The following is a 26,976-nucleotide window of genomic DNA, read 5'->3' on the forward strand; positions in this document are numbered from 1 at the left end:
TGGCAGTCTTCCCAGAGGCACTGGCACCTCGAGAACACACCCTCTTACACAGCTGCAGAATCTTAGAGAAACATTCTAGGTGTGCTAGGAAAGAAGCCCGTCAGGAGAAGAGACACAGAGCGGGAAAATGCGAAGTGACTTCGGTGTGTTACAAAACAAGAGTTTTTCTGGAACGGTTCATGAGCGCCCCAGGAGACAGAGAGCTGGGGGGATGACTAGAGGAAGGCAGGTAGTCAGGCTGCAGTTGGATCCTGCAGCAGCATTCTCCAAAGAGGGATCTGCAGACCTCCTATGCAGTTAGGGAGGGAAGGCAGCCATCAAGGGGTCGAGTCTGTTTCCAAAACACTGTTCTACCCCTTCTGGGGAGTAACAAGACACGTTGGAGACTTAAAATCCAGCAGTAAGGAACATATGTTCCTCCATATTCCACAACTCGTCGTTTTGAAAATTTTGAAAAAATTCAAAACTCCAGGCAACAGCATTTTAAAAAATAAAGTAACCATGTCATTTTAAAAAAGTGTAAACCAGACGTGGTGGCACACACCTGTAATCCAAGCATTGTGAGAGGCAGAGGCAGGAGGATTTCTGTGAGTTCGAGGCCAGCCTGGTCTACAAAGGGAGTCCAGGATGGCCAAGGCTACACAGAAAAAAAACCTTGTCTCAAAAAAAGCTAATAATAACAACAACAACAATAATAATAAGTGTATACCAACTAAAAAAGATAACAGAGGGTAAAAGCTGGAGTTGGGAGAGAGAGATAGGGAAGGGAGGGGAAAGGTGTATGATGTAAAACTAAGTTGAAGCTGGAAGCAAACAGACCTTTTCTACAAACTTCGCCAGAGTTCGGTGGGTTTTCCGAGAACATCTATCAAAAGCATTTCCCTGCACGCTCGGATCCGGCTCCATAAATCCCAGTAAGTGCAAGGGGGTGTGGGGAGCAGTCTGGATGGAAGCAGGCTAGGACAGATCTCTAAAGGGACCCTGCCTATTCGGATGAGTGTGCGCCTCGGTACCGAATAACCTAAAACCAAGCCACGCCTGGCTTAGAACACTCATCTTTTAAGCCTGGTTCTGAAGAGTCTAGAGGCCTGAGCCAACCACCGTGCCACATCCGTGGGAAATGCCGTGCTTTTGTTCAAAGGGCGCAGGAACTGACGCAAGCGTTCTGCACAGGGCGGGTGTGCGGCTCTCGGCGCTGCCGATCTCCGTTCGTCCGGGTCCTCCACGGCGCACGGGTGGAAGTACTTCACAGACGTTTCAGACCCTTCCACGCGGGCAGAGTTTCAGGCTCAGAACCGGTGACCTCCTTCGAGACACCGTTTCGTGGACATTGAGTCGCTGCTCTGGGGCCAGTGTGCTGCATTCTGGAGTTGGCGTTTCCTGAGAGGGCCCTGGAAGCCAAGTCTGCAAGGAGGGCCTGGTGTGGAAGGCACCGGCAGAGTTCTCCCCTCAGGGCGCCTCAGAGTCTCTGCTGTATTTGGCATCGGGACTTCCTGGGGGGCAAAGTGACAGCTCTTTGTACGTACTCAGCCGGGGACCCTGCTTCTATCTGGAGGGCGGTAGGTGATGTAGGTCCAGTTTTTAGACTCTAAGAAAATATCTAAGTTTGGACAACTTGTCCAGGAGAAGAGTTCGTGTAGTTTACAGTCGAAAGGTGGGATGGACAAACGTCCTGGCACCAGTTCTGTCTGGAGGCCCCTGACTCCATCATGTCACAGTACCCGGCATCACAGTGGGAGCCGTGACATCCCATGGTGAGACCACACACCGGGGAAGGGGAGCCAACCTCACTCCCTCATTAGCAACTTTCAGTGGGACAGGAAGCCAGCCTTCTCCCACGTTAGCATTAATCCCCTCTGGGGGGATGGTGTGCTGAAAGTTAATGAAAATTCTTTTCCAGGTCCTGACTTAAAATCAATGAATGTTTCTTTAGTCATAAACAGAGCAGCTCTGCTCTGCTATTCAGCTTACGGCACCTTCAGAACATGCCCACAAGGACTCACTGTGACCCATTTCACAGATGAGGAAGTTAAGGCACCAAGAGGAAGCGCCTCGCTCATGATCACAAGCCAGTAAGCAAAACTTACTGGATCCAAAGCCAGATGAGCCTAACCCCAAAATGCACCTCAGCCACACCCTGCCCCTAGGGGATGGCATTTTAAGATGGTACTTTGAGTGGTTTTTATGGTGTTGTTTTTAGAAAGAGGAAGGGTTGAGACGGGGTCCAACAGTAACCTAAGCTGGTCTCTAACTCCTGTGTAGCCATGGATGTCCTAATCTTGTACCACTATGCCTAGATCCATCAGATTTGGGGGATCCGACCCAGAGCTTTCTGAATTCTGGTCAAGAGCGCTTAGCAATGGATACATCCCCAGCCCCTGCTCTGAAGGGTTCTTTTCTGCCCCTATACTGTTCTCTAAACCAGCACTGTCATATGCAGAGAGGGACACAATGCTGTCTTTATGCTTCATCTGCCTCTTAGCAATAACACCAAAGCAAGATTTAAACTTCTCCTCTGCTGACAGGAAACACACGGGCAAGGAGAGTAGCCTGGGGTGAGGATAGCCAGAAAGGCTGGGGCTTCAAGGCCAGGAGTCAGTCTCTTCTCCCCAGGAGTTCTTGGACTCCTGAGTCTAAAGTTCGCCCTATTCTACCAGAGAGTGGGGGATTACTGACTGTCTCTTATGCTTGAAGTTTGACCAGGTTCAAGTGTGGTTTCCCAAGTCAGAAATCTCTGGAAGAGACACCATTTCCAGTTTCAGAATGATCTGGGGGAAGGAAGCAGTAGTGGACAGAAATTTGCTTTCAATTTTTTCCCCCCAAAGAATGACTTCCTTGGTGGATTAGCACACTGTAACAACAAATGAAAAGGTTTGGTTTCTTGAAACAGGAGGTCACCTTGGAGGGATTAACATGGCTGCCAAATATGATTGCCTTGCAGACAACTGAAGATGGCAGGGACAAGTCTGTACAGGAGGAAGCCTGGTAGTCAAGAAAAGGCCCATCTTCTAACCTTCGGAGCCTGGGATGGCAACAAAATCATTTGCTCTTCCTTCCAAGTGTCTGACAGGTCCCCCCAGTTTCTCTAGGTTCATTATGAAGGTGTCAGACCCCGTCAGAAATTTGATGGCAGCCACACATTATCAAATAAACAAAAAGAGCGCTCTTTTATTCCACCTTTGAAGTTTCCTTAAGTTACTCTGAATAGTGTCTCTGGCTGCCAAGTTTCCCCGTCTCCTGCATAATGAGATACTTCCTAATTTGCATATCACAAATATTCCTGGTCTTATTTTTTTCATCACCACCCTAATATGTTTTTAAACGTTTCTTCTATAGCACACTGGGATTTTCCCTGCTCTAGAAGTAGTTATGAGAATAAAAGCAGGATGTCAGCTCAAGCCCCCAATTTTTTTCTTTTTTGTTTTTGTTTTTCTCTTTTCTCTCTTTCCCCCTCTCCTGCTTCTCAATTTATTTATTTATTTCTCTTTCTTTCTTTTTCTTTTCTCTTCTTTTCTTTTCTTTCTAGCCAGCAGGCTGCACGGAATGGTGGGAAGGTCACCGCAACGAAAGCCAGAAGTTCTGGATTTGAGTTTTGCCTATGCCACTAATTAGTTGTGTCATTTTAGGCAAATTGCTTCACCTTTGAGGGCCCCTGGGTCATTTTCTGTATAATGACTAGGTCTGGCTGAATGGAAGGTCCCCCACAGCTTCAAACACTGGGATTCTATTTGTGAAGCTTGAATAATTCCTTGTGTCCTTATTCAAACGCTGGAGTGAGTTATTTTTCTGCAACCAAAATGGGTACAGACGTCAGCAGATAGGAATGTGGTTTTAAAGGGACAGCAACATTTAACTGCAGAATTATAGATTGTTACATATATATGGAATATGTATATACTATATATATATACAGCACACGCACAGCTGCGTACAGCAGTGTTTTTACTAGTTTTAATACATGGACACGTAGCACGTGAACGCACACACGCACATACATTGGAATTTGCACTATAGGCAGCATGAACTAGGCCTGCTGCGAAGAATATTGGGATAAGGAAAAGGAAGTTCTGGATCGCAAGGCAGCTCTATAGTCATTGGTCTATTTTTAAACAATAATAATAATTGGGATTGTCCCAGTGACATCCGAGTTTCAAGATTTGGCTGGTAATATTATAGTCATTGAAATGTGGAAATTGATCACAGTTTCACCTGCGAGCACCCGGGGACAAAAGCCAAGCTAGTCAAATGGGCCTTGCCATTTGGTCTGCCTTGCTGACCTTGTCTCAAGGGAAGGCAGGAGAGGAGGCCTCCTTCTAAGGCCTTTGACCCTCCAGACCTGCCGTCTCATCCTCCCTTTGGACAGCAGTGACAAGACTGTTTCTGCTTTCAGGGAACCTCCACTGTGTTGTATGTGTGTGGGGGGGTTGCATACATGCTTGTCTGTGCGTGTTCATAAATGTGCATGTGTGTTTCCGAAAGCGGAGACCAAGTAACAACTCTGGGTATCATTCCTCAGGCACTATTTATATATACATATGCATATAGATATATAAATTACACATATATACACATGTATGTATATATTACATATGTATTGCACACACATGTGAACCTAGAGCTCAGCCAGTAGCTAGGCCACCTCCCTTCCTTAGCTTTGGCCTGCAAGCATGCATCCGTCCGGCGTTTCTTAATCGTAGCTCTGTGAACTGAACTCAGGTCCAAGGCAACCACTTTACCACCATCTGAGCTACCCCGCCCTCCCCACACCACCTCCCTGGGCTCCAGTTCTGGCATCCCTAGTCTCCTCTGCCCCCCACCCTCCCGGACCACCCTGCATCCTCTTGGCAGCCCTGCACTGCCCAGTCTCGGGCTCTCTGAATGGCCACCGGACAATGTCTGTGAGTCTGAGTCACTTGTCCTACTGCACGCCCAGCTCTTTCACCACTGTTCCAGCTCCGGGTGCAGGGACAGACTGGAGGGAGACACTAGGGTCACGTGGTGATGCCAGTACTAATAGCACCCAGTGACTGGACAGGAATGAATAGGGAAGAATGAGTCACAGAGCAAGAAGCTGTGAGGGTTCAGGATGGTCCCAACACGCCCCTACCTTCCTGAATGATGACAGTACAGGAAGGAGTAGAGGCACCATAATTACCAAATGGTAGCCTCAAAGAACAGGTTTTCAGCTGCATGAGCAAAGGCATTGTGAAGACTGGGAAAGGTTAGCACCAGTCCTACATGAGTGGGAGGCAAGTGGGAGCTGCCTACATTCGGGTTGTTTGTTTGTTTGTTTGTTTGTTTGCTGTTTTGATGTTCTATTTGTTTTCTTCTTTGTTTGAAGAGCAACAAGAATGACGAGTTTTACGATTAGCTGGGTGCCCTGTATACAATGCTCTGAAATGGCTTTCAGGTCAAATCATGGCACAGCCACGAACAGTCATAACAATTAACATCTACAGAAGTAGAAAAACAAAATCTCACAAAAGCAGAGTACAAATAACACAGACGACACTGACATAGTTCTTAAGAGTATATATATTAGAATATGTGGGCATACAGATACCACAGAAGAATAACTATCAAAAGCATCAAAGGGGTCTTATCTGAATTGTGAACTGATTTTTTTCCCTTCCCTTCTCTTCCTCCTGCCCTTCCTCCCTTCCATTCTTCCCCCTCCTTCCTACTTGCTTTTTGTTTTTCTACATTTAACAACTTTTTCCTACCATAATATGAACCGCCTGGATAATTTTTTTTAAATCTCCCCTGGATAAGTAAATACCCCATTTATACATATTAACCAGGGCGGGAGCGAGGTGGTGAGGGTTTGGCTGCAGGCAGTGGTGAGGGGAACGGAGAGCAGGAGGCAGGGTTGAGAGCGGGGTTGAGAGCAATTACAGAAGGGAGAGCTGACAGAGGCGGGTGGCTCGGTGAGGAACTGAAGGGGAAAAGAAATCCGGCGCTATGCCCAGCAAGAGCGGGTTCACCTGCCACAAACTGAGGGGCAGCGTGAAGGGTAATTAGCGTGGAGGGAGAAATGCCTGCTCACTCTTACACCTAGCTTCTTGACTGGGGGTCAAAGCGGCTGAAGAGTCAGGTGTTGCATTAGGCAACCCTCCACCAGTCCGTTGAGGAGCTCCACCTAACGGGCTCCCTTCAGGCTGTACAGAGATGGTGTCCTGCAGGAGGCGGGGTCCTCCTATCCTCCCCATCACCCTTCTCCCAGTGTCAATGCACAGTTGAGAGTTGAGTTACAGCACTCTCTGGGGGAGAGCGGATACAGCAAGAGGAGATTGGGTTATTATCATCTACGGGATACAATCTGGAAATAAGTGGGATTGAATTTGGGAAGCACAGATGGGTGGAAGGAGCCAAACTGCCAACAGCACAGATGCAAGAAAGAAAAGTGCGGCTTTCCTGAGGCCAAGGAAAGGGAACCTCAAAACAGAAATAGAGGCTAACAGTGACCACTGCGGAAGACAGGCTAGAGAAGACAGGGCCAAGAAAAGAGTTGACTGATTTCAAGGTTGCCCACAGGCAGGAGAGAATGATTTGAGGACAAGTGGTTATGCTCTAGCTTGATGCCTAGAGGTTTCAACAAAAATGAGAAGGGTGAGAGCAAAAGTAGGTTTTAGGTTGTGTGGTGAAGAGCTTAAGCATTAGCTTAAGGTTTTAGGTTGTGTGGTGAAGAGCTTAAGCATTAGCTTAAGGAGAAAGGTCAGTCAGGTCAAAGGTTAGTCAGTTTCTCATCACTAGGACAAAACACCTGAGGCAAACAACTGTGAGGAATACTGATTTCGATTTCTTTGAACTCACGGTTTCGGGGTTTACCTCTCATGTTTTTCGTCCTTGCTTGCCCTGAGTGAAGCAGAGCACCATGGCAGGGACCAGGTGTGTAATAAAGTTGCCCCTCATAGCGGCCAGGAAGCAAAGAAAAGAAGAGGGAAGTGACTGGGGCCTGTTACCTTTGTAAGGGTGCACCTCAATGACCTAACTTCCTCCCCCCTGCTCCACCGCATTTCACCACATCCCAGGAGGCCAGGGGCTGGTGACCAAGCCTTGAATACGTAGACCTTAACCAAAGCACACCAAGCCAGAACTCCAAAAGAAGCCATTATTAATGGGGTATTGAGGCCTTGGCAGAGTGTGCCTTGCACTGGGCTAGCATTGAAATGGGCAGTTCTCACTGTCCTTCTGACCACTCAGTTCAGCTCTAATTACAGCCTCCTCCAATTACACTCTGTGCCACACACACACACACACACACACACACACACACTGTTCTTCCCTCAGAAGAACAAAGCAATTCCAGGCCTTCCCATGGAAAATCACTGATGATATCAGCCTGATGGTTCATTTTCACCGTCTCCGGGTTTGCCTATGGCGGTATTTCTAGCTGGTTTTAACTGAGAAGTGGCGCATCCTGAGCGTGGGTGGCACCACTCCCCAGGCTGGAGTCAAGGGTTAAATAAAAAAAGGTGAAATGGAGATGAGCAGCAATTTGACCAGCTAGGCCAGCATCACGCTTCTGCAGTCATGTCTTCCCCATGGTGATGTACTGTCTCTCTGTGACCTATTAACTGAAATCTACCCTTCCTCCCTTAAACTGCTTCAGGTCAGGGACTTCGTCACAGCATCTAGAAAAGTAAAAGATGAATTTAAAGTAAAGAAACACCCTAACCCTCAGTTGCAAAGTACTCCATTATTCTTAGGAATAGCAGAATCCATAGCAGCTAGCTGCAAAGCCATTAGTCAGGGAGGGTCAGGTATTGGACACTATGGATGGCTTTTAGATAAGGCGTTGGCAGGGAGATTCCCTGGGCTGCCCTTCAGTTGAGATGAAGACTGACACCCAGCGACTAGCCTGTGGGGGACCCTAGGGTTCACACTCAGGGTATTTCCACAAGCTGTATCCCTGTGGCAAAACTCTCCAGGAAAGACCAAAGATGGACCCCCGGAGCCGTCAGCTGCCTCAGCTAAGCTGCCCCCAAAGCACTGTAGGATGTGTGTGACATGCCGACGATCCCTGTCAAAGCTGCACCGACAGACCGCTAAAAACACCACATGTCACTGCCCACAGGACTCAGGAGGGAATGGAAGGGGCAGCGTCTGCTCCCCGTTCACCCACTTCCAGATAAACCGACAGCGTGTCTTGTCATTGGAGGCCTTCCTTCCTTGCTTGGCCCGAGTGTGTTCTGTAAAAGGAGAAGGCAACCGTGCCTAGTCAGCGCTTTCCCACCACACGGCTGTGCCTCGATAGACGCTGCCTTAAAACGTGTTTTCAACACATTCATGATAAACTTCACGGACGATTTTCCCACACTGAAATGGTTTCGAAATGAGGGCTGCACATGGAAGCCATTCCATTTTCTACAACAATGAGCTTGGATTTCCAAGCTACTCTTTCTTCAAGTTACCCTTCCAGCGAGGAAAAGTTACCATGTGGAACTTGCATGAATATTTTTAGGACACGAGGGTCCATTTAATGCACTGAAGCAATAATTTATTCAGTAGGACTCAAGTGTCCAGGGAGGCCCCATATACATCTGCAGGATTCCCCCAAGACGAGCCCATGAACTTGAAAGATCTGCATTGTGCATTAAGAGAACAGAAGGGCGGCCTGAAGCTAGCCTCCCGCAGGAGAGATTTGAATTCACCATCAAACTCCTTTTCAGGATCAAACACTTAAACTAACATGTGCGACTCAGCCTACCTGTGAGCCTACAGTTCCACAGGCATGGGAATCCATTCTGTTATTTCCGCCTCTCCTCGCTGAGACATGCTCATGTCCTCTGCGCGAGATTAGGTTGTAAAATCTAAGATGCCAGAAGCCCTGTCAGGGTGGAGCGCTTCACGCTTAAACACTGAGGTTCTTGGGCTTCCCAGGGAAGAAGGATTGTCTGCAGGAACACATCCCAGCCCGGCGCAGGCCAGACTACAGAAGATCTCATACTTAACGCCGGCAAAGCAGCCACGAATCTCCAAATCGTTACACTGCGCTCACATCCACTTTAGGAAGGCACACCCTGTTTATACACAATCTCCAGTGTGTGTTGGATGGAAAAGCACCGAGTGACAATTAACTGGCTAGCTTCTGCAACCTGCCATTAATTGTTCTTTTCAAGTTAAAATGGTTCCATTAATTTTGTTTGCCAGGCTCTACAGCAAACTCCTTTCTAAGAAAGTTTCCATTTCTCACCCAGATGTCAAATAATTTATCTAACAGTCCCATTCACACAGGATTTAACTCTAATTTTATATAAACATCTTAGATAAATGGCCCTTTTTATTTACTACTTTTAAATATACATTCACTTTTTATTAAAAAAAAAAAGAAGAAGAAGAAGAAGAAGAAGCCCTTTCCTTCGTCCCTCCCCCATCCCAGCCTCTGCTGCCAGGAACCTAGTTTTTCCAGAGTGAATTTATAAAATCAGATCTAATATCTCTGAGCAAATATAAGCCATGATAAACAGGCAGGCAATCTAAAAGTCTTACATTTTATATGTCATCTTTAATCTGTAGGACGACCACACAAAAAGAATTGGCCCAAGTTACAATGACAATCAAATGCAGGACAAAAAAAAAAAAACAACAAAACAAAAAAACCTGCACACAGTTGCCTTTATGTTGGACTCATCAAAAGAAATTTCTCTCGAATTCTAAACAGACAGTGGACACGCTGACACATGACAGTTATACACCAAGTCATTAGTACAAATACTGCCTCTCACAGTGACCTTTCCACGAATTTCTCAAACAAGCACAGAAACACACCAAGAACAAAAATGAAATTACAGAGCGACTTACAAATACTTTTACATTTACAGGAACTGTGAAAGCGGGAAGGCCCAGTCTGTAAAAGTTTATAGGCAACGATACATCCCACATGAGGCACACAAATAACGCCTCCTGATCTTCCAGAATTCAGACAAATAAAATGTTAGTGCCACTGTCGCCAGCAAGGAAAGAAAGACTCGGAGTTTTGTGAAGCATTGTATTTAAAACGAGTCTCCTCTGTCTGGCAATTCACCCCAGAGTTCAATACACTCACTTTGCGGTCCAAGTCCGGGGTTTCTGGTTTTTGCATGCGGTCTCTGAAATGTACAGATGGAAATAATCTGGGACTTACTCCGAATCCTGAGGACGGCTGCTTTTAGTTCCCCTGATTTCCTTTGGTGCCAAAGATGTTGTTGTAGTCCAGAGTTACCGCTCGTTGATTGTGACTGCTGTCAACATTTTATTACGTTCTGCATTTCAGGTTTCCTGATAGCTAATTGGAACATTCTAGATAGCTGGGCCCCTCGTAGGTTTCAATCCTGTTTCTCTTTCCCTCCTAGGAAAGGCGCTGGCTTCCCTCACACAGCCCAGAGATTTTAAGTTGTTCTTTTCCGGACTGCATGCAAATAAATCCTAAAGTAATTGGTTTCCACCTTGAGACAGCTTTCCCTCCAGGTTGCTGGGGCAGCGTTCCTTTTCCCACACTCTCCCGCAGTGGTGAATGGCCTGTCTGGACATGTATGATAACACTTGGCCAGGAGATGAAAAACCCACACTGAAGTCATTAAGGACCTGTAGGGCTGGGCCCTGCATCTGCTTGCACACGGTCCCCACACCCCATCACCTTGACCTGGAAAGCAGCGGGAAAGGTGTAGCCATGAAGACAAGTTCATCTGGCCTTTCCAGGACCTTGAACCACCTGTGTTTTACATAACAAACCAGCACTTCAACTTGGTTGCCAAACCAAAAGGAAATACCTCATTTTTCTCTCTCTCTCTTCCATTATCCAGCACCCCACCATCCCCCTCTAACCCTCTTCCCAAGCCCAGCGGCCTGAGAATCGCTGTGAAGAGAGAGAATCAAGGTAGTTGACCTGAAACTCTGTTTTGTTTTGTTTTTTTTCCAGAACAATTCCAATGCAGTTAACATCGCCACTTCCTCTCAGCACTCACCTAGTTTCATAGATAAATACCTATCTAGAGCTTTAACCTAAGCTCTGGAAAGTTCTTTATACTATGCACATATGTTTGAAAGAACTTCTTGACACCTAAACCCCAAATCACAGGTTCAAATCAGGATCCAACACTTGAGCGTCAAGAGCTTCTTCCTGTTTATTGCCTACACAATTTCTAAGTCCATTCATTTCTATATAGGCATGAACAGATCTACTTTTCCTTATTAGTATAAATCATAAACGTTCCACCTCTTTGTTCAGAAGACAAAGAATCCATCATAGCTTAAAGAAACGTTCCACTCAAGACCCAGGAGGGTGATTAGATGATTCAGTGAGGATAACTGTCCTCTTGTATTTTCCTTGGGCGCAAAGGTGCCACCATGTTCAACTTTTAACTTTCTATTGAGGAAATTTCACCAAAGAACACTGTCCTACACCCTGGGCTGCAGCTCAGAGGCAGAGCACTAGCCTAGCATGCATGAGAAAAGCATACCAGTGGATAGCCTGTACATTATAATTATCCAAACAGAAATCATAGGTAATGAGCAGAAATGTTTTCCTTGAAGATAAAGAAGATGGAAGAAAATCGTTTCAGGAATACTAAGAAAATGCGTGTGTTTGGCAGAAGCTACATGTATCTGGGAAATGTTAGGAAAGAGGAACCCACCAGAAATTTGAGGGAGCCAGAAAAAACAAACAAACAAACAAACAAACAAAACTCATGGACAAATAGGATGAATAGGATGCATGGGAAAGAGGCAGAATTGTCAGCACAGTCTCTGTATCTCAGAGCACAAACACACAAAGGACTGCCCTCCTGGCAGGGACTCAGCCACCTGCACTGTCCCCAGGCCAGTGCTCTGGTCTCTCCAGTCCTGCTCCATCTCCTGTGGCCAGCCATCAGCAGCCCCTCCTCGAGGTCTCTCTTCTGCCCATCACACACCTAAGACATGTTAGCTTCAAAAAAGAAAGAAAAAATTACTGCTGCTTTAATACTCCTTGTTTCGTTATTGTTTGTTTGTTTGCTGCTTTCATTTTATAAAAATCTAGCCAAGGCAAACTCATCATGCTCCTTCATCACCCTCTAAGAACTATTATTAAAGGTAAGGAGTTGCCACACTTTGTTAATTTTTCTTTTCTTTTCTTTCCTTTTTTTTTTTTTTTTGTTGGTTGTTGTTTTTGGCTTTTGTTTTTTTTTAAGAGGGTTTCTCTTTGTAGCCCTGGCTGTCCTGGAGTCACTCTGTAGACCAGGCTGGCCTTGAACTCACAGAGATCCGCCTGCCTCTGCTCCCCGAGCACTGGGATTAAAGGCGTGTGTCACCACCGCCCAGCTCCCAGCTCTATGTTTTAAGATGCATTTATTTTTGGTTTGGGTGTGAGAATGTATGTGCGTGTGCACACCGGGTGCCTGTCTGGGCCCCGCAGAGACCATCCTCTGGAACAGGAGTTACAGGCTGTTTTTGGAGCCACCCTCTGGGACCAGAAGCCTAGTCCCCTACAAGAGCAGTAAGTGCTCGTAGCCACAGACTGATCCATCTCTGCAGCCCTAACAAGATCAACCACCGAGGCTCAAAATGCATCATCTCACTCTGCCAAGTCCTATAAATGATCTCTCTCAAAACAGTTCGTGTAGCTAGCCCCTGCGAAACCACACCCCTTCTCTCTCCCGACACAGACCACAGGGCGTGCCTGTGGTTGGCTCCGTCAGACTCTCACTTTTCAAGACCAACCTATTCTCAGGCTGGAGGCCTTTAAGCCGGACCAGCTCTGCCCTGGGGACCAGCCCCAGGTAGCGCCGGCTGTTCCTCTTTCCCTAGCGCCCCAACTTTAATCAAAAGGCTGCCATTCCCTAATTCCAGCCTTCATCCAACCCTCAAATAACAGGGCTTCACCGCCGAGCCTTGTTCCCAAGCTCCCGTTTTGGTAACTGCCCAGTAAATCTGGCTCCTTCTTGGCCTGGGACTCTGGCCAAGTTCTCAACTTGGAATCAAAAGACTCTTCTCCCATCTCCGGCTCAGTGTTAGAATCTGCTGCCTCCCCTCACCCCCCCCCCACCCCAACTCACAGAGTGTTCAACTCCACCCTGAAGTAGCTGTTTAAGGTCTACAGATGGTCATACATGCTCAAAGTTGATTGCCAGCGCTCAGTGAAACCTGAACCTCCACCAGGCCAGAATCAGAACAAGAAAGCAAGCTCTCCGAGGAATCCCACAAGTGCCACACGGGCCTGGCACCGGCTTGGGGCTCCTGTCCGAGTATCAGCAGCTACTGGCTTCAGCTGACCTTGGCTCTGAGTTGACAGTTCTCGTTTTACCCCTACTGTGTGACGATTGTTAGGACAATTTCCTACCTTGTGGCGACTGTTAGGGTCGTGTGTGTGTGTGTGTGTGTGTGTGTGTGTGTGTGTGTGTCTGTGTCTGTGTCTGTGTGCACTCGTGTGAATATGTGAGGTGTGTGCCGTTGATGGGGCTGGGCTTCCATGTGGGCAGTGAGCTGGCCCGTGTGGATGCTGGGAAAGCAGATGTCACTTCACCGTCGCGCCATTTTCCCAGCCCCGCCATCCTTTCATTTTCTATTCCCTCCTTCTTGTTAAAGCTCTCTCTTCTCTCTCTCCTTTCCCACCAAAAGTTTCGGGGGAGCCTTCACGCACAAGTTTCCTCCTATACATCGTGTTTTCTGAGGCACGTGTGCACAGGGTGACGTCGGTGAAAATCAAAGTAGAAAAGGCCTGGTTCCTCCACAGAAACAGCTAATAAAGGAGGGATGTCTGTCAGCATCAACTTCCTCTGAACTGCACGGGCCATTACAACAACCGGGTAAGGCCTTGGGAAGATGGAGCAGAGCCTCTGTAGGAGACCTTTGTAGGATGTTAACCCCCTCTGGCCCTACGCCTCCACAGTCCAACAGTAGTCTCGAAGACAGCATCCCACTTCCGGGGAGGGTTCCTGGTGCCGGAAGGATCAGAGCATACTGTCTTTAGGTAACCGCGGTGGTTTGGTTTAAGCTGTCTCCCTGCAGGGACTGGATGCAAAGGGCTTGTGTTTCTTTAGGCCTAATTCACAGCTCTCCTTGTTGTGGCAACAACCACCCAAGAATCACTTGTCTGGAATATTTAAAAGTGTGTACATTAGTTTGTGACATCTGGGGGCAAGGGATCCAGTCCAGGCGGGAGCTAAGCAGAAAGCCGGAAGGAAAGGCCAGGCTAGGGAGAGAGACTATATTTACAAATGAAGGCTGAAGACTGTATTTCTAAGATTCTAGAGGCCCATGCATGTGCTAAAGGCAGGGGACAGGCTCAGAAGGTGTATGGCTTCCTAAGGTCTCTCTTCCGGGTGAGTGTTAGGCAATGTACAAGCAGGGACTAAAGAAAAGGCAGAATGGGGAGGGGGGGGGTTGCAGGCAAAAACGGCATGAAGGTACTCATCCATCCCTGCTGATTGTCCTTCCCTTCCTTTATTCTTCCCACCTGCCTTCCTTTTCTGCTCTCAAATACTTAAAGAAGCCCTCTGCATCTGACATATCAAAACTATATCCAGGAATTTTTTTAGGATTTAAAAAAATAGCAGGGCACAGTTACACACACCGGTAATCCCAGCCAGCACTCAGAGAGACACAGGCAGATCTCTGTGAGTTCAAGGCCAACCTAGTTTACAAAGTGAGTCCAGGACAGCCAAGACTACACAGAGAAACCCTGTCTCAGAAAAAAGAAAAAAAGAAAGAAAGAAAGAAAGAAAGAAAGAAAGAAGGAAAGAAGGAAAGAGAGAGAGAAAGGAAAGAAAGAAAAAGAAAGGAAGGGAGGGAGGGAGGAAGAAAGAGAGAGAGAAAGAAAGAAGAAAGGAAGGAAGGAAGAAAAGAAAGAAAGAGAGAGAAAGGAAAGAAAGAAAAAGAAAGGAAGGGAGGGAGGGAGGAAGAAAGAGAGAGAGAGAAAGAAAGAAAGGAAGGAAGGAAGGAAGGAAGGAAGGAAGGAAGGAAGGAAGGAAGGAAAGAAAGGAAGGAAGAAAAGAAAGAAAGAAAGAAAGAAAGAAAGAAAGAAAGAAAGAAAGAAGGAAGAAAAGAAAGAAAGAAAGGAAGGAAGGAAGAAAGGAAGGAAGAAAGGAAGAAAAAGGAGTTTTAAAAAAGTAACCATATAGCTTAAATAAAAATAAAAGTGATGGTTTTAAGAGCAAAATTAGCCGACTGTTTACCCCAGCTTTTCACTCACACGTGGTGAGAGGCCTAAAGTTGGAAATGCGTTGCTACGCTTGCCAGCCAACTGTAGCTTCCCTGAAGAAACGTCCCATTGCCAAAACATTCGACCAGACCCTGGGAACTCTCTCAGACAGTGCCAGATGTCTGAGACAAGCAGCAACAACTATTCGTGATGGTGCGTCTGATCTGAGAAATGTGTACCCCAGAATACCAGCAAATACAGCTTCCCACATTGAATAGTTTGTTTTATTTTTTTCACATATACATGTTCACATGTGCACACATACATAAGTATGTAGGCCAGAGGTTAACGCTGAAGTCTTCTTCAGTCACTTCTACCTTACTTTTTGGGACAAGGTCTCTCGGTAAATCTGGAACTCACTATCTGCTAGAGCTGCTGCCCAGTAAGACCCGGGATCTCTGACCTCCACCGCCCTAGCGCTGGGATTACAAGTGCACGACTCCAGCTTTTTACACGTATGTAAGTGTCCAAACTCAGGTCCTCATGGCTTTGCTGGGCCATCTATCCCTCCACATGCCCATGATTTAGAGTTGTTGGGTTTGGGGGATTTTTTATGATATGGTTTTAGATTCTTAATTAAGGTGAAGGTATGAGAATGCTGTCCATAGGTGAGGTTTTAAAAGTAAACTCTTCTCAGATCTCTATGCCTATTAGAAACACATTTATATACAAATAAGAAAACATGGAATAATGGATTCCAGAGTTTAAGATAATTTTTTTTCTGTTAAAATACTCTCATGTTATCTTTAGAATAACTACAGCCCAGAGAATAAGAAAAATATAGATTTTTTTTTACCAGTATCACTTTAATAATTAAAATCTGGAGCATTTGAATTAGTTCCATCTGTTGCCAATTTTGAATAGAAGCAAAATAAGAGAATTTGATGGAGACCCTCACAAAAATTCCTTCCCCTGGTAACATTGTAGTCAGTTCTTATGGTTTATTTTCACTGTTTTTGTTTAAACTCTCTCTAAAACTTAAGTTTAACAAGTGTGAAAATAACTGACAAATTGTGTGTGTGTGTGTGTGTGTGTGTGTGTTAAATTTGCAACAGAAAAAATGCTTTAGCACCAAGTACCAAGTTTGGAAACAACTAAAAAATTCTTAGTTTCTGAAGTAGAACTTCACAAAAAACATTGAGCAATAAATCTTTGGTTTCTTTTTTAAATGCTGATGTTTTTACACTTAAGGAGAAGATTTTAAATGGGTTTTTCTTAAATAGCCCTCTCTAAGGTTACTTAGGGCTAAGCATGTGTTTGCGTAAGTAGAAGATAAAGATGTTCTGATTGTTTTTTTTCACGTTTATGAGCCTCTCAGAAGCCAATACTGGTAAGACACCCCCCAAACCCACCTCTCTTGTCATCTGCATGAATGCTGCCTCTCCCCAACCATCCTCAAGAAATCAGAAAAGTAGAGGGTGTTAGCTGCTGGCCTCACGTTAGTTAGTGCCCTGCTCTATTTCTGTGTCACTTAATATGTAATAGTTTCTGTTGTGTCTTTACTTTCATACAAAAAAAATGGTTAAAATACAAATTAATTCAATGGTATCTTTGTGAACTATTTGTTTTGTTTTGATTTTTCTTTTCTTTGTCTTTTGCTTGCTTTGATTTCCTTTTCAGGGGTTTTTCCCCTTTCTTGAGTTTTTTGTTTTGTTTTGTTTTGTTTTGTTTTGTTTGAAAGAGTGAAAAAGAAAAAACAGAACATGAAGTTGTGTGGGTAGAGAGATGGGGAGAAGTTGGGGGAGAAAAAAGTATCCACAAATATCCAAATATCTAAATCCTAGAGACCCCCATGGGAATAGGAGGAGAAAGGAAAAGGAGGCAAGAGGAAGGGACAGAGGGAGGGAGACAGAGGGGAAGAGAGGAAGGAAGGGAGGGAGGGAGATAAAGGAAGAGGGAGAGAGGAAGAGATGGAGAGAGGGAGGGAGATAGAGGGAGAGAGAAGACAGGAGGGAGGGAAATAAAGGGGGAGGGAAGGAGGGAGAGGGAGGACAGGAGGGAGGGAAAGAGAGAGGTAGAGAGAAAGAAAGGTAGGGAGAGAGAGAACATTTTAATATTCCTATAAAACAGGCAATGATAGGTTGAACGAGAGTTCACTTTTAGGTCTTTTTCTTAGAGTTTACACACCTGAAAATTCACCTCTACAACTGAATTAGCCATTTGTGCCTTCTGAAGCTAGGTTTTTGTCTCTATTTATCCAATTTGTTTAATTATAGATTGTTTGTTTGGGGAGTTGGAGACTGAATGCCCAGGATCTTTCCCATGCTAGGCAAACCTCTGCCACTGAGCTCTATCCTAAGTCTTGAAGATATAATCCTGCCAGTGAAACTGTGGGAAAAATCAGAACCATTGCACAATAATGGAACTTCCTTGAGTGCCAGAAATTTCACAATTCTGATCAGTGCTGTATCTCTGGTTCATAGTATAATGCATGTTGGTGCTCTATTAATAAATTATTATATTAATATGTTCATTAATATGTTGTGTGACCAAAGTGACTCCAGGGAGGAAGAGTTTATGTTGGTTTACAGTTCCATGGGAAGATCCTGGAGCCGTGTGGGGAGTTACGGCACGCAGGAAGTGGCAGGAGCCGGCCACACAGGGACTACGACTTCAACCATGACAGCCACACAGGGACCACGACTTCAACCATGAACATGAAGCACAGAGGGTGAGCCGGAAGTGGGCTGGAGCTATGCCCTCTTAAACCAGCCCCTAGGGACATACTTCCTCCAGCCAGGTTTCATACCTACCCCCCTACCGCACCCCACTCCCGCCCCAAACTCCCAAGTAATGTAGCCATATGGAGATCAGTGTTCAAATTCATGAACCTTTCTCGTTCAAACCACCACAGTTGATCTTGTTTTGTTTTGCAGGGTTTTGTGTTTTGTTTTGTTTGTTTTGTTTTTGAGACAGTGTCCATGTAGATCAAGGTAGCCCGGAACTTGTCTGTGTTCCGGCCTCTCACCTCCTGACTAGTGACGTTACAGACACGCACTACAATGACCCACTATTTGTTGGTTTTTGCAGACCTAAATCAAATCAGATAATTGTGCCATCAAATAATTGTGATGAGAAGCATTTCAGTCTTGCTGTGACAACAAAAAATAACTATTTTTCCTGGCTCCTCTCTGAACTTAAGTATTTTCTCGGAGGCTCTTTTTCCAGTCCAGCAGGAGCCCGGTTCACTCGATGTGGAGCGCCTCGCCTTACTGGCCCAGAGACTGCTCGAAGCGTGATCTGCTTAAGTAGTAGGGTCCGTTTAGCAAACTGTCAGTTATCTGGCTTAATGACAACCTGCTTACCTACGGGAGTGGATTGTGAACAGTCGTGTTCTACAGCTCTTGGCTGGGAGAAATCGGTTCTCCCAGCAGGGTGAGACCTCCTGGTTATTATAAGCACACTGTCAGCTGCATTCCGATGCTGGTGGCATTGGAGGTACAGATGTGAATGCAGCCTCCTGCACCCCTTCGGTCTCTGCATGCAGTTGTTTGTTTGTTTGTTTGTTTGTTTGTTGTATGCTTTTGTTTGGTTTTGCTTTGTTTTGTTCTTGCAGATCCTACTTTAAACAACCTCCTAAGTTCAGAGGCTCAAAGGAATCCTGTCCTGTACCCCTAAACCCAGTGGGACTCAGATGTCACCAACTCCCCTTCCCTTTCCTTCAATCCGTTTCCAAGGTTGGTTTGACCACTTAAAGAAAGCAAGTTCAAAACTCTTTATTTGGAGTCAATGAAATACCATGAAGGAAAAAACTCAGAGACCCTTAAAGTGTGCACACCACTTCTCTGAGAAGACCCCCTCACACATGTGTGGCACCTTGCCAGGGATGCTTCTCCTGTCTTCACTATACCCTCCTGCTTTTCGTGAACTGGGAAGGTCAGGGTGTGTATGTCTGTGTGTGAGTGTGTGTGAGAGAGAGAGAAAAAAAACAGACAGAGAGGGACAGAGAGAGGCACAGAGATGGAGAAAGACCGAAAGACAGAGAGACAGACAGAGGTGAAGAAAGACACTCAGAGACAGAGAAAGAGCATGTGTGTCTGTGTGTGAGTGTGTGTGTGTGTGTGTGTGAGAGAGAGAGAGAGAAAAACAGACAGAGAGGGACAGACAGACATAGAGAAGGAGAGAGACTGAGAGACAGAGTGTGTACAGCTACTCCACAGTATGCTTATATGCTCTATCTGTGTAAGAGTCAAAGATGTGCCTGCACGCATGCAAAAGTTTTTCTCACTGCTATTCCCTAAAGAATGCAATCTAACAACTAACTATTCACATTGTATCAGGTGCACTAAAAAAATATAGATATGATGTAAAGCACACAGAAGGATGTATGTAGGCTGCATGCAAATCCTGTACCGTTGTGTCATACAAGTGGTTTGAATATCTGTGGATTTGAAAATCTGCAAGGAAGATTTAGAACCATCCCTCCATGGATATGAAGGCACGCATGCGCGCGCGCGCACACACACACACACACACACACACACACACACACACACACTGAATTACACTCTTACAATTAAAAAGTAAGAATTACTTTTAAGAATTACTTACAATTAAAAAGCATAGGAATCAACAGCATCCATACTGCACCCACAGTATGAGAGAGTATTTATCCAACCATCGTTCTCATTACTAGTACTGAAGCAGCAGGTCCATCTCTCTCAGGCTAGCGTGGCTCCTGTCTTTACAGAGCTCACAGTCGTTTGGAAAGGATCCACTATTAAACAAGCAGCTGTGGTCAGTGACAACATGCCCTCCGCCTGTAAGCTGGCACGAGAGTCTAGCTTTGCACCAGTACACACGCCAATGCCCTGCTTTCACAGTGGACGGTGGGCAAGCCCGTATTCAGACAAAGGCAATCGGCTCTATGAACCCACACAGCTTCCTCTGACTATCCATTCTCGGGAGGCAGAAGTAGGTAGCTGTGGCAGAGGTGCCCGGGGCCCCACACCCCCAGGCTCCAGGCCCGTTCTGAGGGCTTTGGTCCCCTCAGTCCTCAAACATCACTTAATCCTGGAAATCAATACAGGAGGAGAATGGGAAAGGAGAAGGAAAGCTGCGTTTCTGTAAACACCGAATCTCTGCAGCCTGGAGGTGTGCACGCTGCTCTTAGAGGTGCTTCTGGAGTCTCTCAAGCTCAACCCACACAGAGCCGGGTGGACGGAAACCTGAAATCTGAGACAGGGAGCCAGGACAGGGGCTGCCCCAGACCCTTCAGGGATTTGCAGCAACACTTGCCAGGCTCACACCGACCCTCTGTACGAATCTGGGACCTCTAAGAAAAGGGATGTGCGCTCCTGGCCTCCCAGCCCAGCAGTCCCAAAAAGCGCCCACTCCCCTCGGCTTTTCCCAACGGATCTGCCAGAAGGAAGTCGTTCTACAAGTTAAGTCCTAAACTCCAAGGGCTACTAAAGATACAGCCTAGAAATATGACTTTTCCTTAGGAGAGAACCACGGGTGCTTACCCTAAAAATTCACCAACCCCACAGAGTGGTGGCTCGTTTCTTGCTGTATTGTTTCCGGCTGTCTAATCAGACAGTTTCCTTCTCACCGTCTTGTACAAATTGCTGTTTCAAACTGCATTTCAAAGAAACAAAATTTACATTTTAGACACATTTAGACGTTTGTTTCCTAGTGGAATATCAGCTCGTCCCTAACAGGCTAGAGGATTTCGCCTGAAGTGGCAGCGACAGAGGGGACACTCTCCTAGAAAGGGGAAAGGATGCATGCCTTCTGCCCAAAACCTTCAAAACACTTAAAGCATGTAACAGCCAGAAGGTCGAAGGGGACAGGCCTGGCAGGACCCAGGACACTGAAGCAGGAAGCTCTGTCACGGGCCTCCGAGATAAGTTAGACAGAGCTTGTCACCACCCGGAGGCTGTGGAAAGTAGCCTGGTGTGACAGTTCCATTTCGGCACTCGGCCACACGCCTGGACTCCGTCTTGGCTGTCCCTCCGGTGTGATACAATGTTGGCCCGAGTTTCCCAGCTCTGCACAGCTTCTGATGCTGATCTCTAAAGAGGAGGTCGCACAACAGCCGTGGTCTAACAACGTGACGGGGTTGCTGTAAGTAGTTATGCGATGGGGGGGGGATGGTGTGTGTGTGTGTGTGTGTGTGTGTGTGTGTGTGTGTGTGTACAGGTACCTGTCTGAGTTCTCATAGAATTCCAAACTCTCCATTCTGGAGAGAAGAGAGCCCCCATCTAACCTAGACATTTCTGTGTGCACTGCATTTCATCGCATGCACACATACATACATGTACACACATACATACATGCAAACACAGACACACAGGCACACACACACAGGAGAGGGCATACTCTATAACCACCACCAGATAATGTCTTGGCTCAGGAGAGTAACTCCCAAGGCGAGCACAGCCCTGTGCTCTCTCGGGGCGGGGGGGGCCTGCCCTGCCTCGGGGTCCCCCAGGGTACCACAAGGACGCCTCTTTTCTGGAGCTCGCATTTAAAAGACAAGAAGAAGAAGAAGGTGAGGACCATAGAGGAAGCTCTCCTCAGCCTTTCATCTTCCCAGAGACTGGGAAGCAGGGAGGGGAGGAGACAAGGGGGACAGGATGCCAGACACAGTTCCTCTGGTAGGCAAGAGTCCCGTATTTGCTGTCCCTACTTCTCAGGCACCTGATGATCACAACTCCCTCCGTCCTGACACTTCTTCAACCCGGGGTGGAGGCACGAGTGGGTCGGTCAGATGGAGAAACTGCAACTCAAAACCCACGCTTCCTTGGACTGAGTTTGACAATCCTTAGACCGTGTCTACTGGAAAGGAGCATGAGGCGCCAGGGCAAAGGCCAAACCTTGCCTCTGGAATGACAGGCGTCATGGTTTGAGTGCTCCCCCTTGGGCCCACAGAGTTCCATTGAAGTCATCAGGCTCACTCAGTTCCAGCCCCACTCACTGCACATGGCAGAGCGGACCAATCGTGTCTCAGATTGTCTGACCCATAAAACCAAAACTAGTCCCTTTCCTCTCTGGCCATTGTCAATCCTGTGCTAAGTGTCAGTTCCCAGGAAGACACACATCGCTGTCTACTGGTGTGAGAGCACAAGTAGAAAAAGTGGGAAGTTCAGTGAAATAAATACAAAAAAACAACTTAATCTACATTTTAATGTCTTTCATGCTATGTTCTGAGCAGTCCTATGGGTCAAGGTGATGAGACTTTGGGAGACAGAATGTTCTGGTATTCTTAGTCTTCTGCCCTTTAAAAAAAAAAAAAAGTTCTTATCCTCACAGGCTAAGACATATAAAATTTTATTTGAAAAACAAAGAAGGGGGCTGGGCTGTGATGGTGCACACCTTTAATCCCAGCCCTGGGGAGGAAGCCTGGTCTAGAGTGAGTTCCAAGACAGCCAGGGCTACATAGAAAAACAGTGTCTTGAAAAACAAAAAAGGAGAGAGAGAGAGAGAGAGAAAGGAGGAAGGAACAGAAAAACAAAGAAGGGTTTTCTTCTCCACTCCCCTCCCAAAAAAATCTTGAAACTCACTCTGACCCACTTCACCTATAAGCGGCGACTACAACCTCAAGAGTGTTTCAGGGACCATGTCTGAAAAGGAGCCATTGCGTCCTCCCAACCACTCAGAGCAGAACCGGGAGGTTCGTTTCTGTCAACTGGACACCAAGTACAGTCTCGTGGGAAGAGGGAAATCGCCTACATTGGCCTGGCCCGTGGGCACGACTGTGGGCACCTTCTTGACTGATGACTGGCGTAGGAGAGCCTGGTCCTCTGTAGGCAATGCCACCCCTGGGCAGGTGAGCCTGAGTTGTGTAAGAGAGCAAGCTGAGCAAGCCATCGAGCTAGCTTCCTTTCCTCCGTGGGTCTTGTCTCTGCTGGAGCTCACGCCCTGACTTCCTCCAGTGATGGTGTGATAACATGTATTAAAATGTCACACGCAGCAGATCTGGTATGAGATTTATTGTACGGAGGTGGAGAGAGAGACAGGGAGACAGAGAGAGAGAGAGAGAGAGAGAGAGAGAGAGAGAGAGAGAGAGAGAGATGAGGGGAGGGGGGGCACCCCAGACACGGGGAAGGGGCGAGAAATGGAGGCAGAAAGAGCATGCGGCGACCCCGTAAGTCCTTTGCATCTGGTGCGCAGCTGAAGCGTGGCTCACGCGTACCTGGCGACACAGGTGACGACGTCAGGTTGCTAAGCAACCTAGGAGCGGGCTGGTGCATAGCTTGTGAACTAACAGATGGGCGGAAGGACACATAGCCAAATAAACCCTTCTCTCCCCTAGTTACGCACAACACGCCAGACCACGGGCTGAGAAACTTATCGGCCCCATTTGTGGAACTTCCATGATGCGCGGCAGAAGGGAAGAAATGGCCCCAACTTGGTATGCTCCAAGGGGCCAAGCTTTCTGTCCTACGGCACTTCTCTCCTTTCAGCCCCAACCCTGTTTACGCACGGCCTTGCTGCATCTTTATTAAATCTATAAAATTACAAGCAATTCGGGTCCCCTGCGCCACCGCCACGCACCGCTTTGCCTGGTGGTGGCCCGTTTAAAAACTTCTGAGGAACTGCAAACAGAGTTACAGAGCAGCTATAATTTATTTTTATAACTAATGAATCATTAACAGGTACTTCAGGAGGTAATTAAAGGGAAATGGATAGGCCTTGACTCTAAGGCTGGGGGTTTTCGTGTTTGTTTTTTCAGTGAAGCAATCGTCTGCCGTGCTCCATTCAAAGCATCTGAAAAATTAGTCCAGTCATGTCGCATGGAGCTAGAAAGCCGATACAGCCTGGGCAGTTCCCGTACATGCTCATGGAGGCTCGGCTTTGCTCAACGCCTGCCTGAGGCAGCCAATCACAAAGCCGGATTCCTAAACTCTCAGGTCAAGAAAGGCAGGGAGAATGGCGCAGGAAATGGGGAATTACCTGGGCGCTAGGTTTTAATGAATATGAGTTGTAATGAGCATGAGAGGATCAAGTGGCTTCGTTATCCATCTAACTCCTCGAACAGGGATTACATAAGGAAATTAATTACCTAAGCTACATGCTGGCACGAACACAGCCCTGCAGGCTGAAGGCAAAGCCAGGATTCATTTTTCCCATATAAATGGCTCTTTGAAACTGTACGAGTCCGTGGGAAACTGAAATCCTCACCACAGGAGAAGTACTATCTTACCCACTACTTGGCACTATCCTGAGGACCGCAGGTGACCCCTTTTGTTCGTCCTCCGCTAAGTTCCTAGGACGGCGCTGTGTCCTCAGTCACGTGGGACGTATTTCAGAACGCCTGAAGATGCTCTCTGCTTTTCTTGCCTCGTTTTCTAAACTTCTCTGGTGCGTTCTGAAAAGTCACTCTCCGTCGTCAACGACACTGAGCAGGCTGACTGACAAATGAGCTTCATTGTAAAAGCGAAAGCAGACCCGGGCGTGAGAGACAAGCCAGAGGCCCTCAGACTACGGAAAATGTCTGGTTACTTTATTCTACAGGTTGACTATTTCTGGTCCAAAAGGGCAAAACCCCAAAGGCTCCAAAATCCAAAACTTTCTGGACACCGAAATGACGTCAAACATCTAACTCCTGACCTCATGGGATGCATCGACGTCCAGATGGAGCTGCAGACTACAAACACCTAATATTACCTCTGGGCTACGCATGCTCAGTATAGGAAACACTGATGAATTTGTTTAGATTCGGGTCCCGTTCCCAAGATCTCTCGGCACATTCATTAAAATATCCCCAAGTCCAAAATCATGCAAAATTAAAACCATTTCTGGTCTCCAGCACTTGGGGAAGCGGACGCTCCCTCCTGGGATTGTGTTGAAAACTCTCTCACAGATCCACAGCTCTGACGTCTCTCAGAACGCAGTGACCACATCCCTACCCATTTGCCTGTAGTCAGATCAATCAGGGCAAACTCGGCATGTTGAGGGCAGTAGCTGGCACTCAAGGGAGTGCCTGTCATACTGAAACTTCCGTCCACGTAGTACTGCTTGTGTTTTCATAATTTTTCAGTGGACGCCTAAGAAGCCTGGCAATGTCGTATGGTCGACATACAGCAAGTGGTCATGCCCACGCGCTGTCACCACAAATACGGCCACACACACATTAAACTCTCTGCTTGCCGTCCCTGGAACAGAGGCCTGTCAGGCTGGTTCTGCTTTTCCTCGCTTGCCCCCTAGTGGGGAGACTAAGCCTGAGCCAGAGGCGCAAAGAAAATGGCCAATAGATGGGTGTTCTAGAACTCAAGAGATTGGCTGCAACAAAAGAGAAAGTATTTTTAACAAAACAAGGTATTTTCCAAACTAGCTAGAATTTCTTACTTTAAATTATGCATGTATCCTCAAAATAATTAGCCCTTCACCCACCTATCAGAAATGATAACGTGCTAGAACTGTGGGATTTAAACTTGATTCCTAAATGAAAAGATCTAATTCTTTTTTCCCACCAGAACAAAAAAAAAAAAAAAATATATATATATATATATATATATATATATATATATATATATATATATAATATAGGTTTTATAATATAGGTTCTTTCACGGGGGCATCCCCTTTTCACCGAATTACCCACCCCACTACCCAGCAACTAACACACACACACACACACACACACATACTCATGTTCTCTTGTTCTCTCTCTCTCTCTCCCACACACACACACTGAAAAGAAAGGAATGTGTGCATGCCCAGACTGTGTGTAAAGCAAGCCTCCCTAGCATCACTTGTGAAGGCGATATTTTACAAAGTGTGTTCAACAGACCGAGCTGCGGACACACTCTGAGAAGCTGGCATGCCGTGATGCCTGCTGAAAGGCCCCTGTGCAACGGGAGGTCTCTTCCTCAGATGTAGCTTATGACAGACAAAACTAACCCAACGATGCAATTTATATTCATTAAATCATAGCAAAAACGAATGTCAGAACACGGCTTACCACGGCAGTCGTGAGAAACCAAGGTTAAAAAAGGCCGTGGCTCTGTCTCCAGTTCTAACTTTAATTTTTATCCATAGCCCTGTGGCGTAGTCTTTCATATGGTGACAACTTTCCCAGCTGCAAAATTAGAAAGTTGGATGCAAAGGTTCCCTCAGACTTCCTGCCCTGGCTTGGGGTATTCTCAAAAGAAAAAAGGGCACAGGTACTACAGCATCTATTTCCCATGGTCAGGGTACCCTCTAGTGGTCACGGGAGAGATGACGCTGTGTGGGTCTGCCAGTTGTTTTTCACATTGGAGAATGGTACAAGCTTTTCAGATCTGTACTCTGACCACAGCAGCCAGGTGCCTCAGATGAGGTTAACACGCAGTGAGTGAACATGGAGCAAAGCAGATTATTCCCCATGATTTGGATGTCTGGCCATCCCAAAAGGAATTCAGGCAGCAGGCAGCCTTCAGAATCCCCATCCCATCGCCACGCCATCTTGTCTCTGGGTGTCCAGCTTGGCCTGCTCTGTATGTTCATGTGTGTCTATGAAGGAGAAGTATGTGTGAATGGGGAGGGGTGTCTGTGTGTCCTGGGGGAGGGAGGCAGGGAGAACCACAGCAGTAACCACAAATGGTTCTAAAGTGCTCCTCAAAAAAAAAAAAAAAAAAAAAAAATGCTCATGTACTTTTGTCTCCAGAGTAATGGCTTACGTAAGGAATAAGACAGCATAAGAATGAGCGAGAGTAGCTTGTGAGACAGGAAGAGGGGGACAAAGGCCCATCAGTCCAGTCCCATATTCTCAGTCGGCTGCTGTTCTTCCACAAGGGCTACCCCACTAAGTTTGAGCGCTGAGTAGGGCTCAAACCTATGACCCTTTCCCAGCTTACAGAACTGGAGGTTTGAATGGAGACATTCCCTCAGCT

The 26,976-nt window shown here is 46.6% G+C and overlaps 1 protein-coding gene and 1 long non-coding RNA gene across 3 annotated transcripts in view; one reads left to right on the forward strand and one right to left on the reverse strand.

The window, feature by feature from the left end:
* The window catches only part of Stox2 (storkhead box 2), a 218,235-nt gene that overhangs the window by 153,545 nt on the left and 37,714 nt on the right, over positions 1-26,976 (reverse strand). The window lies entirely within an intron of this gene.
* Positions 1,213-3,147, forward strand: LOC132653629 (uncharacterized). Its single transcript, XR_009591380.1, has 3 exons — positions 1,213-1,518; positions 1,901-2,072; positions 2,942-3,147. It is a non-coding gene; the product is annotated as an uncharacterized LOC132653629 (long non-coding RNA).

Source organism: Meriones unguiculatus, chromosome 4 (genome assembly GCF_030254825.1).
Source record: "Meriones unguiculatus strain TT.TT164.6M chromosome 4, Bangor_MerUng_6.1, whole genome shotgun sequence".
NCBI classification, from domain to species: Eukaryota; Metazoa; Chordata; class Mammalia; order Rodentia; family Muridae; genus Meriones; species Meriones unguiculatus.